This window comes from Muntiacus reevesi, chromosome 2, assembly GCF_963930625.1.
Source record: "Muntiacus reevesi chromosome 2, mMunRee1.1, whole genome shotgun sequence".
Classification (NCBI taxonomy): Eukaryota; Metazoa; Chordata; class Mammalia; order Artiodactyla; family Cervidae; genus Muntiacus; species Muntiacus reevesi.
The window spans coordinates 235,134,551-235,150,908 of NC_089250.1; the positions used below are offsets into that span (position 1 = coordinate 235,134,551).

The 16,358-nt window shown below is 39.6% G+C and overlaps 1 protein-coding gene and 1 non-coding gene across 2 annotated transcripts in view; one reads left to right on the forward strand and one right to left on the reverse strand.

The window, feature by feature from the left end:
- Nucleotides 1-16,358, forward strand: part of FTO (FTO alpha-ketoglutarate dependent dioxygenase) — a 417,069-nt gene that overhangs the window by 84,983 nt on the left and 315,728 nt on the right. The window lies entirely within an intron of this gene.
- On the reverse strand, nucleotides 8,369-8,441 carry TRNAG-UCC (transfer RNA glycine (anticodon UCC)). Its single transcript has one exon. It is a non-coding gene; the product is annotated as a tRNA-Gly (tRNA).

Genomic DNA, 16,358 nt, shown 5'->3' on the forward strand with positions numbered 1-16,358 from the left:
TTTTAATCAAGGGAATGATCTGATCTGCTCTGCTCTTTTAAAGAGGTCACTCTGATAGGCAGGGAACCAGAGGAAGACCAGGAGGAGGCTGTTGGAATGTGGTCAGTGAGAGGTGATGGTGGCTTGCCCCAAGGGCATAGCAGTGGAAATGGAGAGAAGTGGGTGGATTTGGAATGTATTTTGCCATACATAGAGAAATTGTTCAGTGGTCTTGGAGAGTTGCCTGAGAAAGTTGACACACACACATACACACACATTCTCTTTTCATGAACCTTCTTTAAAAAGTGTTTGTTGGCTAACATACCACTGTAAATCAACTATATCTCAACAACAAAAAATATATTGAATGACTGAATGAAGGCAAGGAATAAAAAGTGAGATCCTAGTTTCAGTTAAGGCCTCCTCTTCTATGTTCCCTCTTTATGAAATAAAGAGAACAGCCTGCCAAAAAAAAAAAAAAAGTGTTTGTCGGATTATGAGATTATTGGCCATAAGTGAGAAAACAACTGTTTTTGAAGTGTGGAGAGTCCTAGGAGAGGAGGAGGTGAGCCATGTGTGTCGCTCAGGGTGGGACACGGCTATGAGTCTGTGGGTTCAGGCATTTTTGACAGCCTGAATTCAAGGCAAAATGGCAACTCACACTGTGTGTCCTTTGGCAGATCAGAGCATAATGAAAATAAAATCAGAAAATTCAGCTCTGGCTCTTGAAGGAAATAGGATTCAGAAGAGATTATCTCAAATCTAGTTTATGAGATAATGTGCCCTCTTAAAAACACAGACATCGGTTATGCATTTGGAATGTCTGATTTATTCTTCTGGATTCTTTTTGACTGCTGCGAATTCCGTGATCCACTTGGGTAGCCTCTGTTACTGTGAAGTTTTAATAGGTAACAGTCAGAAATGGAGGGGGCAAACATAAAAGCAAACTGAAATGCTAATAGCTCGTACTCTGAAACCATTAACTCGAAGCCAGTTCTTCCTGGCCTAACATTGTTGGAACATAAGACGGCAGAGAGGTGGAGTGTAACTTGTGCGCTGGTTCTTTAGAAACATCATCCTCATGAAAAGCACACACCTTCAGTTTCCAGGGCAGCAGCCTTGCCTTTCCAACCTGCAAGGCTTTGTGGAAGAGCTTGAAATTCCCACCGACACCTACAGGTCAAAGGGGAAAAGTGAACACGGCTCTAATGTTGGAAGAGGCAGAGCAAGACGAGGAATTCCTCTTAATGGAAAATGCAAACAGTGTTTGCTAGCTAATTTTGATTCTAGTGGTCTTAAAATCACCCTGGATGTAAGTCCAGATGGAGGTCATCTACTTTCACACATTTTACAGATAAGGAAACTAAGGGTTCATCTGACATTAAATATTAACTATGCATGTACATGTGACCCAAGGGAAATTAAACAAGTAGAATTTTAAAAACAAAATTAATTTTCTTTTGTGTTAGATTTCACATAAACCTGATTGTCCATTTCAGGCTGACTCATCAGCAGATTGTTCATTTCAGCAGGTTAAATTTGAGACCTAACGTTGAACAGAGAGAGGAATGATATTGACGAGAATGGATGAGATTAATGTTACGATGGCAGGGGAACATTTTTTCCAAGCTTTTGAATTTTTCTTTCTCCTTGTCTTTTAGTTTGTCTGTAAGTCTGGTATATTAACTAATCATATAAACATCTTTCATCTTAGACTACTTAGTGTGTCTCTAGCAGACTAGGTGAGTCAAGCGAAACTGTAGTTCAGTCAAGCCAAAAAATATAATGTCAGAGAGAAGACAATTGAGTCTAGACTCCATAGCTGAGTGGTAAAGGTTCAGACCAGTCAGGGACACTGAAATATTCACTGTTGCCAGTTCATGATAGAGCAAATCCAGAAATGTGTTATGCTGATGCCACGTGATTGGGTAATTCTAGAACTGGTCACTTTGCTTCCTGTCTCACTGGAGTCTCCTTGCTTCCCTTGGCATGCGTGTGTGCTAAGTCGCTTCAGTCGTGTCCAACTCTTTGCAACCCCATGGACTGTGGCCCGCCAAACTCCTCTGTCCATGGGATTCTCCAGGCAGGAATACTGGAGCGGGTTGCCATGCCCTCCTCCAGGGGTTCCTGACAGCCCAGGGATCGAACCTGCAGCTCTTAGTCTCCTGCATTGGCAGGCGGGTTCTTTACCATTAGCGCCACCTGGGAAACATGGGTATTTGGAAATGCCATGTGTTTGTTAAGACTAGCAGGACAGGTGTGAAGATCAAGAAGAAGCAAAGTGGGCCATGTTTCCTTCCCATCAAGTAATGTTCTGCCAACATTTATACTGTATGTGCATTGAACTGGGAATCAACTATAGGGTTTCCTTAGTTGAGGGAATTATAGTCTAATGGGTCTTCTTCACATTTAAACCTTAGCTAAAGTTTGTAAATCCTTTCTCTTTCATCTTTGCTCTTTCTTTACTCTTGACCTCCTTTTCATCTCTTGCTGCTGTTGTTTATTTGCTTAGTGATGTCCAACTCTTTGCAACCCCATGGACTGCTGCACGCCAGGCTTCCCTGTCCTTCGCCATCTCCCGGAGCTTCCTCATGTCCATTGAGTTGGTGATGCCATCCAACCATCCCGTCCTCTGCCTTTAATCCTGCCTTCAGTCTTTCCCAGCATCAGGGTCTTTTCTAATGAGTTGGCTCTTCCCATCAGGTGGCTTTTGATGTAAAACTGACCTTATACATGCTCAACCTCTGTCTCCATTTCTCTGGTGTCCTGAAGAATACTTGGTACTAGAATGCCTCTTCAGTCTCATCAGGGTAGGTCCCTCCTGAGGAGTAGGGAGAGCTTGGGCACGTGTCTCTTACTTGTACATCCACTGTACGTGCTCAGTCAGTGTGCAAACACATTGTATTTTCCTAGTCAATAAAAGTAATAAGAACCAGGTGCTTGAATAAATTAATTACATGCCACATTTCATTTTGGAAATATTTTAGTCTAAGACTGCAGTACATTTTAAAAGCTATAATATATCACTGTGATGAAAGCGTCTTAAAATCTGTTAGAGCTGTGCACTTCTAAAATTTTTCACTATTACCTGTGTTTCATGTGTGTGTGCTTATTCATATGCATGCAAATAAATGAACATGTATATGCTAATTTACATAATATATAAACAAAGGTGTTCTCTGAGCCAGGACTTTGTGTGCCAGCTTTTTGCCTGAATTAAATTTTATGGATGAGAGAGATACCCTGAAAATGGAACCATTGGCATAACCCTGTGTATAATTCTACTCGCAGGCAGAGCTGTAATGATCTGTAACATAAGCTCAAGATTGACTATTTAGGCAGAAGCAGAAGCATTTTTTTCTCCCCTCCTGAGCGAGGTTGTTCTCCAAAAGCAACAAGTACTACTTATCTTTTCAGAGAGCTGTGATGAAGCCCTAAGACTCTTTGTGGTTTAGACTTCATGTAGGATACCTCTGTACGCTCAGCCTAGAAAAACTTTATAGCACTCTTGGAATTTTATGAAAGTTTCCTAACTTTGAAGCTCAAGAAGACCCTCATTTCTGATTAGGCAATTGCTAACAATTTTTTTTTTTCTGTTCTGACTCCCGGATGCCAAAAACTCAAACATGATTGCTATATTTGGAGGATAGTATGTGGCCTCAGATGCTTAAGATCATATCTAGTTTAGAAATCATGTCAACTGCAAATGTGTGTTTTTGTTTTTCCCCCAGCCTTCTTGAACTTTTTGATTTCTTCAGATTCTCCATGTTCTTTTTTTCCTTCTTTCTGACCTTCACACACTCTGTTCATTCATGTTATAGTAAGTATCAAAATTTCCTACCTTTTTGAAGGATAAATAAGATTCTGTTGTATGAATATACTACATTTTGTTTATCCATTCATCTGTTGGGCTTCCCTGGTAGCTCAGCCTGCAGTGTAGGAGACCCCAGTTCTATTCCTGGGTCGGGAAGATCTCCTGGAGAAGGGATAGGCTACCTATTCCAATATTCCTGGGTTTTTCTGGTGGCTTAGTCAGAGAATCTGCCTGCAGTGCAGGAGACCTGTGTTCGATCCCTGGGTTGGGAAGATCCCCTGGGTGAGGGCATGGCTACCCACTCCAGTATTCTTGCCTGGAGAACTCCGAGGACAGAGGAGCCTGATGGGCTACAGTCCATAGGGTCGCAAAGAGTCAGACACGACCAAGCAACTAAGCAGCAGCATCTGTTGATGGACACGTGGGTTTCTTCCTTCTTTTGGCTGTTGTGAATATTATGCTCTGAAGATGAGTGTACACATATGCCTTTGAGACCCATGTTTCAATTCTTCTGGGTGTATACACAGAAATGCAATTACTAGATAATATAGTTATTGAATTTTTAATTTTTTGAGAAGTGGCCAAACTGTTTCATGTCACAACCTGCACTATTTTACATTCCCACCAACAGCATACAGGAGTTTCAGTTGCTCTGCACTCATGCCAGTGCTTGTTATTATTTCTTGTTTGTTTTTTTGGTAATAGCCCTTATCTCTGGGACACTTTTGACCACCTTTCTCTCTGCTTGGCTAACACCGACTAGTGTTTCGGTCCTGGAAAGCCTTCCCCTGGAGCTCCGTATCCTATGTTATTTGTTAGGTGCTACAGTCTTTGCTTTGTGTATCGTAGGACTTCCTGCCTTTGATTATAGTTTGCTTGTTTAATAGTCGGATACTTGTACCATGGGTTGGGATCCATGCTGGCAGGAACATCTGTCCTTGATAGATCTGTCATGATCCCTACTGTCTCCTTGCGCCCTGGCTCTCAGTAGAGGCGATGGTTAGAATGTGCATTTGTAAGTTTAAATATCCCCAATGTAGTGTATCTTGCAGCTTGGGTTTAGTAGATAAAACATGTGAATTCAAACTCCTTCTTTGACTTTTACTAGCTTTGAGATCTTGAACCAGGTATTTTATCCAAGTCTCGGTTTTCACTTCTTTAAAATGGGGGAAATGGTATCTGCTTCATCCTCATAAGATTTTTGTAATGATTAAGAGTTAGCATAGGTACAAGTGCCTATTATACCATGAGTGAAGTGAAAAGAAGCAAGGAAACAGAACTCCAACATTTTCAGTCTGGTGCTGACGTTAAGATGAGAAACAGGAGAAATGGACTCCAGGAAGTTAGGAAAGGAAAACAGGGTGTTAGTGGGGACTTTCCTGTTGTAATATTCTGGAGAAGTCGAGGTGTAGATTTGGGTTAGAGAGAGCTTCCCTGGTGGCTCAGATGGTGAAGAATCTGCCCACAGTGCTGGAGACCCAGGTTCCATCCCTGAGTCGGGAAGATCCTCGGAGAAGGGCATGGCAGCCCGCTCCAGTGTTCTTGCCTGGGGAATCCCATGGACAGAGGAGCCTGGCGGGCCACAGTGATCCACGGGGTCGCAGAGAGAGACACGACTGAGTGGCTAACACTTTCACTTTGGGTTAGAGATACGGATTTGAGTGTTAGATGAGATTGCCTAAAGGAAGAATGTTTTGTCAAGGGAGAAGAAGAAGAAGAAGGGTAGGGAATGTCTGCTATTCAGGACAGAGGAACAAAGACCTGAAGCAGGGACTGAGAAGGAGGGAGCAGAGGGTATAGGAATAAAAGGGACGGATGTTACAGAAACCAGTGGAAGAGAGGATTTTGAGAAAGGGATGCAGGTACCTCACTATGCCCAGTGCTTCACAAACGACCGAGAGGATGATGCTGCGTTTCAGCAAATGATGTTGGTCACTGATCTTGGGAAGAATCCTTTTACTAGAATGACAGTTATAGAAGCCAGGTCAAAATGGGGGTTAGGGCAAAAACGAGACAGTGAGAGCTCGTGTCTTTTATCTTAAATGGTTTTTCATGAGGTTTGGTAGAACATCTTGAAAGATGTAGAAAGGAAGAATGCATTGGGATGGTAGCCGGAGTGGGAAGTAGGAAAAGCCAAGAAAGGGTTTAATTAATTAATTAGCTAGTTAATTAACACTTTCTTAAGATGGCAGGTTTTTGTTTTTTTTTTTTAAGCCTGAGATAAAATAAACACAAATGATCAAGAGAAGAGACATGGGAAGAGAAAGAGGTTGCTTGATGATGTAAAATGGAACTGTGATGATTGGCACATGACGCCGAGGCAGACAGGAAGGAGCGGGACCTTGAGGACAGGCAAAATTGTTGGTCCATTTTAAACTTTTATTAACATGTATAATTAAAAATGTATCAAACATTTTATTAGTGTTTATTAGTATTTATATACTAAACACATTTATATACTGTTTGCTTTGTAAAAGGAATTGCACGCATGTTTGTTTCTTTACAAATAATAGCCCACTTAATTTAATTTTCATAACATCTTTGAGGTAGGCATGGTTATTATGTCTGTTTTATAGATGGAGCAACTGAGGCACAGAGAGGTTAAGTAACTTACTCAAGATCACACAGCTATTAATGGATTGGGGGGGAGGTGAGATTTGACCCAATAAAGCCTAGAGTCTATGTTTTTAACAATCATTTTAGGCTGTGCCTCCTTTCATTTTACCTTGTGTTTAGAGGATACTTAAATATCTGCGTGTCTGAAGTTAAAATTGGGATAAGTGAGTAGAAAGACTAGTCCTCTTCTTTGTTTGTTGTTTAGTTACCGAGTCATGTCCGACTCGGTGCCACCCCATGGACTGTGGCCCACCAGCCTCCTCTGTCTGTGGGATTTCCCAGAGAAGAACATGGGAGTGGGTTTCAATTTCCTTCTCCAGGGAATCTTCCTGACCCAGGGATCGAACCCATGTCTCCTGCATTGGCAGGCGTGTTCTCTACCGCTGAGCTGCCAGGGAATCCCGTTCCTCTGCTTATTGTATCTCAGGTTGAAGTTTTATATTTTACAGCACAATGAAATTAACACATGTGATGGTTAGGTTAGGTTGCAAGCCTTAGCATATTTGCAGAAGAGGAATAACTTTATTAGAATTATTATTTACTTTTTATCAAGACAAGCCAGCAGTGGTAATTTTTCATGTGTGATATAATTGGAAAAGGAAACTTGTGAACATAAAATGCACATATTGAAATAAAATTAAATGTGTGTGGATGAAGTTATAGGGTTTTGCTCAATACCTCTATCAAGAAATTTTGATAATGAAGAGTGTGTATTGACTTTCTGGAATCCTGGGAATGGATAAATGAAAACAAAAAGAAACATCTACTTTGTATTATAGACCTCTAAAATAGTTATTAAATAACTTATTCTTTTAGGCAGTTTTATTTCCTTTAAACTTTTCATCACTGCTAGGCAGAAACTATTAGTTGCTATGGCTGTGTCAGCAGCTGAGGGATTTCTATTGTTGTTGTTGTTGAAGTAATATATCATGTCTTGCATAATTCAGTTGTGGCTACACAAGGGGAAGTGTTTAATGTTTGATTATGCAGCACTTGCTGTGGAAACTGCAGAGAGGGACAGTGGAGAGCTAAGAATCATTAAATGGACAGTCGCTGAGGTCACTTCCTGATGTTTTTACTGCAACACCATGTGCGTTCTGCTTTCCCATGGCAGGTTGTTTGATCATGGTGTAATGGTTAAAGCTTTGCAAAATGACAAAGAAGTCAGAAATCCTACTGGTCTCAAGTGTAATTATTTACAATTGGGCTGCTTGCGGGAAAGTGCTTAGTTTGATCAGACCAGTGCTAAGCTGGGCAAGACACAAGGTGACATCTCGCAGAGCTCTGTGCTCTGACCTTGGAGTAGACAACTCAGGTATCAAATTTCCAGGTAGAAAGTTCCCTGAAGATTGAACCATGATTGAGAGAATTTGCTTTTTTCATACAAACAAGTGTGGCCAAGAGGAGTGTTTTTTTCTGCTTGAAAATGTAAGCAGTCCATTATTAGGTCTTTGGAGCTAGAATGTAGGTACAGTGGCCATGAAAGACTTTTAGTTAATCTGTTATCTCTCTCATGGTTTGTAAGGGTATTGCCCTTGCTCTTGTATTCACTTACAAAATTAAAGGCAGTATTTTGATTGTGGAGAAGAATCTTGGGTAAGTGATTATCTCTGTTTTCAGTAGAATACTTGGAAGTGGCTCAAGGAAATTATAAGGCAGCTACTCCAAAGGAAGTCAAAAGACATTAGACTTCTGAGTTATCATCCCTGAACGAAGAACCCAACATTTTACTAAAGAAATTTATTACTTTGATATTAATATTATATCCTTCACATGTGTAAACTGCGCTTCCCCCAAACTTTCAGTACATTTCTCAGCTTATTTTTTCGCTTTCTTTATTTTTTTCTCTTTTTCTTTATTTTTGCTTATTTGACTTCACGGAGTCTTACTTGTGACACATGGAATCTTTGATCTTGGTTGCAGCATGCAGATTTCTTTGTTGCGACATATAGGGTATAATTCCCTGACCAGGGATCGAACCCAGGACCCCTGCAATGGAAGCACAGAGTCTTAACCACTGGACCACCAGGGAAGTTACTTGACTTTTATTTCTTTTTAGATCCTGTTTAGCTGCTTTTTACCATAGAAATTTTTCTCTTCAGGAAACTTTCTTATCTTTTAAAACTTGGACTACATTCTTAAAATTAATGATCATGGGTGGGAACTTAAGATCAAGTTGGTGAGGTAAACAGGTCTTGCTATTCAAATTATTATCTGAAGAGCTAAAGTATATATTTTGTACATGTCATTTTGCTTATTTAAAAAAAATTTCCCTGAAAGATAATTTATGAGGTCAAGGAATGCTAACTTTGTGGAGTACTTGAGAAAGTATGACATGTAAGGAAAAGAGCTCTCTTAGGGAGGATATTTAAAAAGTGCTGGAAAATGTAGCTTTATAGCTTGATGCAAGAGAGGTGAACTCCATTAGTAACTAAGTAATTTGTTAGAAAGGTGCATATCATAAAAGAATGAAGGAGAAATGAATTCTAACTAATCAACTTGCATAAGACCCAGATTCATTGTCTTTATATGGACACAAAGTATAGATTCTTAGATATAGAACAGCAAAGGAAAAAAATAGAGAAAAGACATGAGCAAGCGATTCACAGAAGAGCTACTGCAAATGGCAATTAACATGAAAAGTTACTCCACCTGAATAACAATCAAAGAAATATAGATTAGTATGAACTTGTTTTTTCATTTGTCAACTAGCTTAAGATGTAAAAGTTTGATAATAACTGGCATTTGAGTATATGAAGAAATGGTTACTATCTATTGATGGGTTGAAATAGATATCATTTTTCTGGAGGGCAGTTTCACAATCTGAATCAACAGGCTTTAAAGGAGCCTTTTGACCTAGTGAATCTCCTACTAAGGATTTTTATCATAAAGAAATCATCTGTGCCTTTGTGTTATATGCTACAGTTAAGCTCACAGTTTGTGTTTGCCTTCTTCTCCAAACACATGTCAATGACAGATAACAGGTTAAAAGAAAAGAAAGTAATAAAAGAGTCATAGCTGGGCTTACAGAGAAGATGTTGTTGGCCAGAAAGACAGCAAAACAGAAAGGGATAAGCTGGATTGAAACTATGGCCCTGCAAGGGCTTCTGGTATGGAAACAAAAAGTGAGTTTAGGTCCTATGGATCACAGGGACCAAGGTTTACCACTTGAGAGGGGACCAGAACTAGGCTTACTGTGTGAAGCCAAGGATGGAGGTGAAGTTACACCTTTCACAAAAGAAGACTGAAAAAAGATTGCCTTGTCAGGAACATAGCTCTATGGAGCTATGGGTTTTGAGGGGCAGGAGAAGATCACTAAACCTTTAAGAGTAGAAATTGAATCAGACTGATTGATTTTCGAGTGACAGCGGAGAGAAGGTCATGCTCCAAATCACCACTGTGTGAGGCTTAGTCCTGGACTGGTGGTATAGGATCCTTGTGGAGGGAACTGCTGAACCATTATGGAGGGAAAGGTGAGCACATGTGGAAAGTGAGAGGAGGGAGGAAAAAAGGAAAGACAAAAAGCCACCCACTCAAAATTAGTCTTCAAAACAAAATACTGAAATACTTAAGGAAAGCACAAATAGAATAAACAATGTGAATAAAAATTCAGTTCAGATGAGATTAATTTTATAGAAAAGTCAGTGAAAGACTGAAATAATCATGTTCAAGAAATTCAAAAGAATAAGGAAAGGCATCATACTGATGGAGATCTAAAAATGCACCCAAATATCCAAAAATGGAACAGGAGCAACTTTACATAAAAAAGAGCCAGGTACAGATTTCGAAAATGAAAAGTGTAGTCATAGATGTAATAAACTTAATAGATGGGATTAACTTTAGCCCAGACACAGCTGGAAAGACAACTGATGACTTGGAAGAGAGTACTGAGGAGTGCTTTTGAACTGTGGTGTTGGAGAAGACCCTTGAGAGACCCTTGGACTGCAAGGAGATCCAACCAGTCCATCCTAAAGGAAATCAATCCTGGGTGTTCATTGGAAGGACTGATACTGAAGCTGAAACTCCAATACTTTGGCCACCTCATGCGAAGTGTTGACTCATTGGAAAAGACCCTGATGCTGGGAGGGATTGGGGGCAGGAGGAGAAGGGGACGACAGAGGATGAGATGGCTGGATGGCATCACCAACTCAATGGACATGAGTTTGAGTCAACTCCGGGAGTTGGTGATGGACAGGGAAACCTGGCGTGCTGCGATTCATGGGGTCACAAGGAGTTGGACATGACTGAGCGACTGAACTGAACTGAACTGAACTAAACTGAGGAGTTCACTTAGAATATATCATACAGAGATAAAAGATTGAAAAAAAGAGAAAGCAGTCAGGAGACTTGGAGAATAGATGGAGAGATTCCAACCAAGTCTAAAAAGAGTCCAGAAAAAGAGAAAGAAAGTCATGATGGAGAAGCAAAATCTGAAGAACCAAGAGTTGAGAATTTTCCTTATTTAAAGAAAGACATGAGTCCACATTTTCAACCAAGCATGGATCGTGTACTGAGTTTGTGATCTGTGGTTGGTTTAAGCCATGGATGTGGATCCCATGTGTACAAAGAGTCAACTCCTGGACTTGGGCATACTCTGATTTTGTTTTCTGAGGGAGATTCTAGAACCAATGTCCCATGGATCCTGAGGGATAACTATATTTAGGTGTTCCAGTGTTGGGTGTGTATATATTCATGATTGTTATACCCTCTTCAGGAACTGATCCCTCTATCATTGTACAGTGATCTTTTATCTTTTGAGTTGAAGTCTGTTTCATCTTAAGTATAGAACACGTGCTCTCTTTGGGATTCCACTTACATGGAGTATCTTTTTCCATCCCATTACTTTGAGTCTGTGTGTGTTCTTAAATCTTAAGTGAATCCATTCTAGACAGCTTAAAGTTGTGTATTTTTTTTAATCCATTCAGTCATTCTGTGTCTTTTGTTTAGAGAATTTAATTCATTTACATTAGAGTGATTATTAATAGGAACAGATTTCCTAATACCATCTTTTAAATTGATTTCTGGTTGTTTTGTAATTCCCGTGTTCTTTTCTTCCTCTCTTACTTTCTTTATGAACTGATGATTTTCTGTAGCAGTATGTTTGGATTCCCTCTCTTTATGTTTGTGTGTAAGCTATAATGTTTGACTTTATGGTTAACATGAGGCTTACAGAAAACATCTTATAAATGTAACAATGTATATGCTGGTAAGTTGCATTTTATTTTTTTATTCCTTTTATTTATCCTTTAATTCCTCCGCTTTTATCTTCTATGTATTGTGTATTCATTAATAAATTGTAGCTATAGTTTAAAAAATATTTTTACTAAACTATTTCAGTCTTTATACTAGAGATAAGTGGTTAGCACACTTTTATACTAGAGATAAGTGGTTCATTTCAGTTTAGTTCAGTCACTCAGTCATGTCCAACTCTTTGCAACCCCATGGACTGCAGCATGCCAGGCTTCCCTATCCATCAACAACTCCCGGAGCTTGCTCAAACTCATGTCCATTGAGTTGATGATGCCATCTAACCATCTCATCCTCTGTCTTCACCTTCTCCTCCCCCCTTCAATCTTTCCCAGCATCCAGGTCTTTCCCAATGAGTCAGTTCTCATGAGGTGGGCAAAGTATTGGAGTTTCAGCTTCAGCATCAATTCTTCCAATGAACATTTAGGACTGATTTCCTTTAGGGTTGATTAGTTTGATCTCCTTGCAGACCAAGAGACTCTGAAGAGTGTTCTTCAACACCACAGTTCAAAAACATCAATTCTTCAGTGCTCAGCTTTCTTTATAGTCCAATTCTCACATCCCTACCTGACTACTGGAAAAACCATAGCTTTGATTAGATGGACCTTTGTCAGCAAAGTAATGTCTCTGCTTTTTAATATGCTGTCTAGGTTGGTCATGGCTTTTCTTCCAAGGAGCAAGCATCTTTTAATTTCATGGCTGCAGTCACCATCTGTAATGATTTTAGAGCCCAGGAAAATAAAGTCTGTCTCTGTTTCCATTGTTTCCCCATCTATTTACCGTGAATTGATGGGACAAGATGCCATGATCTTTGTTTTTTGACTATTGAGTTTTAAGCCAGCTTTTTCACTCTCCTTTTTCACTTTCATTAAGGCTCCTTAGTTCTTTCCAGGGGAACATTTCATGCAAAGATGGGGACAATAAAGGACAGAAATGGTATGGCCCTAACAGAAGCAAAAGATATTAAGAAGAGGTGGCAAGAATACCCAGAAGAATTATACAAAAAAGAGCATCATGACCCAGATAACCACGATGGTGTGATCACTCACCCAGAGCCAGACATCCTGGAATGCAAAGTCAAATGGGCCTTTGGAAGCATCATTACAAACAAAGCTAGTGGAAGTGATGGAATTCCAGTTGAGCTATTTCAAGTCCTAAAAGATGATGCTGTGAAAGTGCTGTACTCAATATGCCAGCAAATTTGGAAAACTCAGCCATGGCCACAGGACTGGAAAAGGTCAGTTTTCATTCTGATCCCAAAGAAAGGCAATGCCAAAGAATGTTCAAGCTCCCACACAGTTGCACTCATCTCACACGCTGGCAAAGTAATGCTCAAAATTTTCTAACTCAGGCTTCAACAGTACATGAGCTGTAAACTTCCAGATGTTCAAGCTGGATTTAGAAAAGGCAGAGGAACCCAGAGTCAGATTGCCAACATTCGTTGGATCATTGAAAAAGCAAAACAATGCCAGAAAAACATCTATTTCTGCTGTATTGATTATGCCAATGCCTTTGACTGTGTAGATCACAGCAAAGTGTGGAAAATTCTGAAAGAGATGGGAATACCAGACCACCTTACCTGCCTCCTGAGAAGTCTGTGTGCACGTCAGGAAGCAACAGTTAGAACTGGACATGGAGCAACAGACTGGTTCCTAACTAGGAAAGTAATACGTCAAGGCTGTATATTGTCACCCTGCATATTTAACTTTTATGCAGAGTACATCATGCGAAATCCAGGCTGGATAAAGCACAAACTGACATCAAGATTTCCAGGAGCAATATCAGTAACCTCAGATATGCAGATGATACCACCCTATGGCAGAAAGTGAAGAAGAGCTGAAGAGAGATAAGTGGTTAACACACTTTTATCCTAGAGATAAGTGATTAGCACATCACCATATTTCAGTATTGGAATTTTGGATTTTACCGTGTATGTTATCAGTGTGTTGTATATTTTTGTGTTACTTAGTGTTCTTTCCGTACAGCTTACTGAATTCCTTTCAGCATTTCTTATAAGGCAGATCTAGTGAAGATGAATTCCCTCAGCACTTGTTTGTCCAGAGAAGTTTTTTTTTTTTCATTTTTGCAGGACAAATGGAAGTTTGATTTCTTTTTCTCTGTTAACCATGTCCAATCTTTTCCCAACTTCTTGAACTTATGATCTGCAGTTATATTGCTATTTTTAATGTACTTGTCTACTATAATAATTCTGTCATCTGTCCCATTTGGGGGACAGTTCCAATTGATTGATTTTTATCTTCTTTTTCAGTCATATTACCTTGCCTTGGGGTGTTGTCTTCCTTTCCATGCATAATAGTTTTTGACTAGTTTGATCCTTTCAGTCTCACTTTTAAGTTGTTTATAAAGGAACAGAACGACAGTCCAGGTCTAACTTGGTACCACTATTGAGGCAGAATCTTCCTGAGAATTTGTCCTGCTTTGGGGTTTATGTTTGTTTTTTTTTAACTGTGGCTAGATTTTTAGTTTACTACAGCATAGGCTCCTGTTATTAGAAACTGGACAAGAAGTGACTAAAAAACAAAATTCTTGAAAGCATTGCAGAACTACCAAAGCAGTGAGGACTTGAGAGTGCAACAGTAGTGATTATAAGCATTGGTTTTAAATTTTTAAAGTAGCATTTCTTTTAAATTTTAAAAGTAGTATTGATTTTAGTTAAAATTGTTTAAAGTGTTTGCATTTATATATTTTTTTTATTGTAATAGTGAAAAATCGAACATTTCTTGAAAGATCAGGTTTCTCTTATCTTAGGGTGGTGTGGTATAGTGTAGTGGAAATGACCTTTGTACTTAGAAAATGAGATTATGAGTTGTGACCAGCAGTGTAATTTCTTGCCAGTCACTTTGTGTCTCTGGATGAGGCTTTGTTTTTTCATCTGTTGTAAAATTTCAGAGCAGTTCTTATTTTTATCACCAGTGTAGTTAATTGAGGCATTTTGTATATATAAAGTTTCGTGGAGTGTTTTTAGACAGTTCTGCTGTAGTTTGTCCAGGAAAATAAGTATCTGAATTTCTTATGTGGCATTGATCTGTGGCATTTGATGGGTTATACACAGAATTGCTTGTAGATAATTCACAAGTAATAAATGAAATTGTCCTTTTCAGAAATGGGTAAATGATGGTAGCTAGTGGTTGCCAAAGTGTATTGAGGGTTTTTTATGTGCTTGGCGACATTCTTAGATCTCTGTATGTGCCGCTTCATTTATATGTCACAGGGAGATGAGAAACTAGTCCCAAATCATACATGTAGGCTTGTAGTACTGGTGTTAGAACCAACAGACTGCTTAGATGCTCCAGTTTTGTTGTGGACCCTTCCTGCACTTGAATACTATTTGCCTAATATCTGCATAGTTTATAATTTCTTAAAGGCACTAATATATGATTAATTTTATTTAATCTTCACCACACCCTGTGAAACAGGGTTTTTTAATAGATACATTAAGTGAGGTTTGGAGAGGTTGATTCAGGTGTGGTACTACATGTAGGAAGTGATAGAGTCAGGATGCAAATTCTGCTGTTGGCTGCACCGTGGTGCATGCGGGAACTAGTTCCCTGACCATGGATTGAACCTGTGTCCCCTGCATTGGGAGCTTGGAGTCTTAACCTTACTGGACCTCCAGGGAAGTCCCTTGAATGCTCTGGTGAGATACTTTTTCTTTTTAAAACCAACATGTCACATGGATACATGAGATATTTATTTATACTTCTTTTGGCTCAGCTAGTTCTCAGTCATCTTTCTGGTATTAGTTTTGAAGAGTCTTCCTCAGGGAGGCTCTCCTTTCTCACGCATGCCCTGCCGAAGCACTCCGTCAGTTTTCCCACTTATTATTTGAGACCCTCAGAAGATTAGGTGATTATTTTTATATTGAATTTTCATAAACTTTTATTTGTGATTGTATCTTGAAAACTCAGATAAAGTTTATTTTTTACTGAACCTGACAAAATGATTCCTAGTGTAAAAATTATGTGGAAAATGAAAAAAGTATAAAAAGAAGAACTGTTTGCATAATCTGATGAAGCCAAAGAAATAGCAGTGGGAGAATACGCTTCATTTATAGGTGAGATACACCTTCCCATTAAGAGTCATGATCTAGTTAATCTTTCTATGTAATTACTGTCAGATTTGCAAACTGTATGCCTATTTGATATGATATAGAAACTCAGATACAAGTTAGTTTTTCACAGTGAGTCAGCATCTTACTAGGGATAACATTTTTGACATCCAGCCTTTATGGTTTTAAGTTGTGATATGGGCTTTCCAGGTGACACAGAGGTAAAGAACCCGTTTGCCAATGCAAGTGACACAGGAGATGAGAGTTTGATCCCCGGGTTGAGAAAATCCCCTCGAGTAAGAACTGTCCGCCCACTCCAGGATTCTTGCCTGGGAAGTCCCGTGGACAGAGGAGCGTGGTGGGTTACAGTCCATAGGGTCACAAACAGTCGGGCGCGACTGAGCACAGACGCATACATGATTTACCTAAGGCCCGTGTCTAGCTATCCCTTCCTTGCAGGAGCTGTGGAGGTAGATGGGTGTAGCCCTCATGGAAGGGTCTTGACATGCTCCTCCTGCAGGTGGGAGAGCCAGCTTTGCTCTCCCTCTGGCTTTCTATGTGACATTTGTGAGCTGCTCGATGCATTTAGCACTAGGGTGACAGCAGAGATGCCTGTGAGCAGAGCTTTGTGCT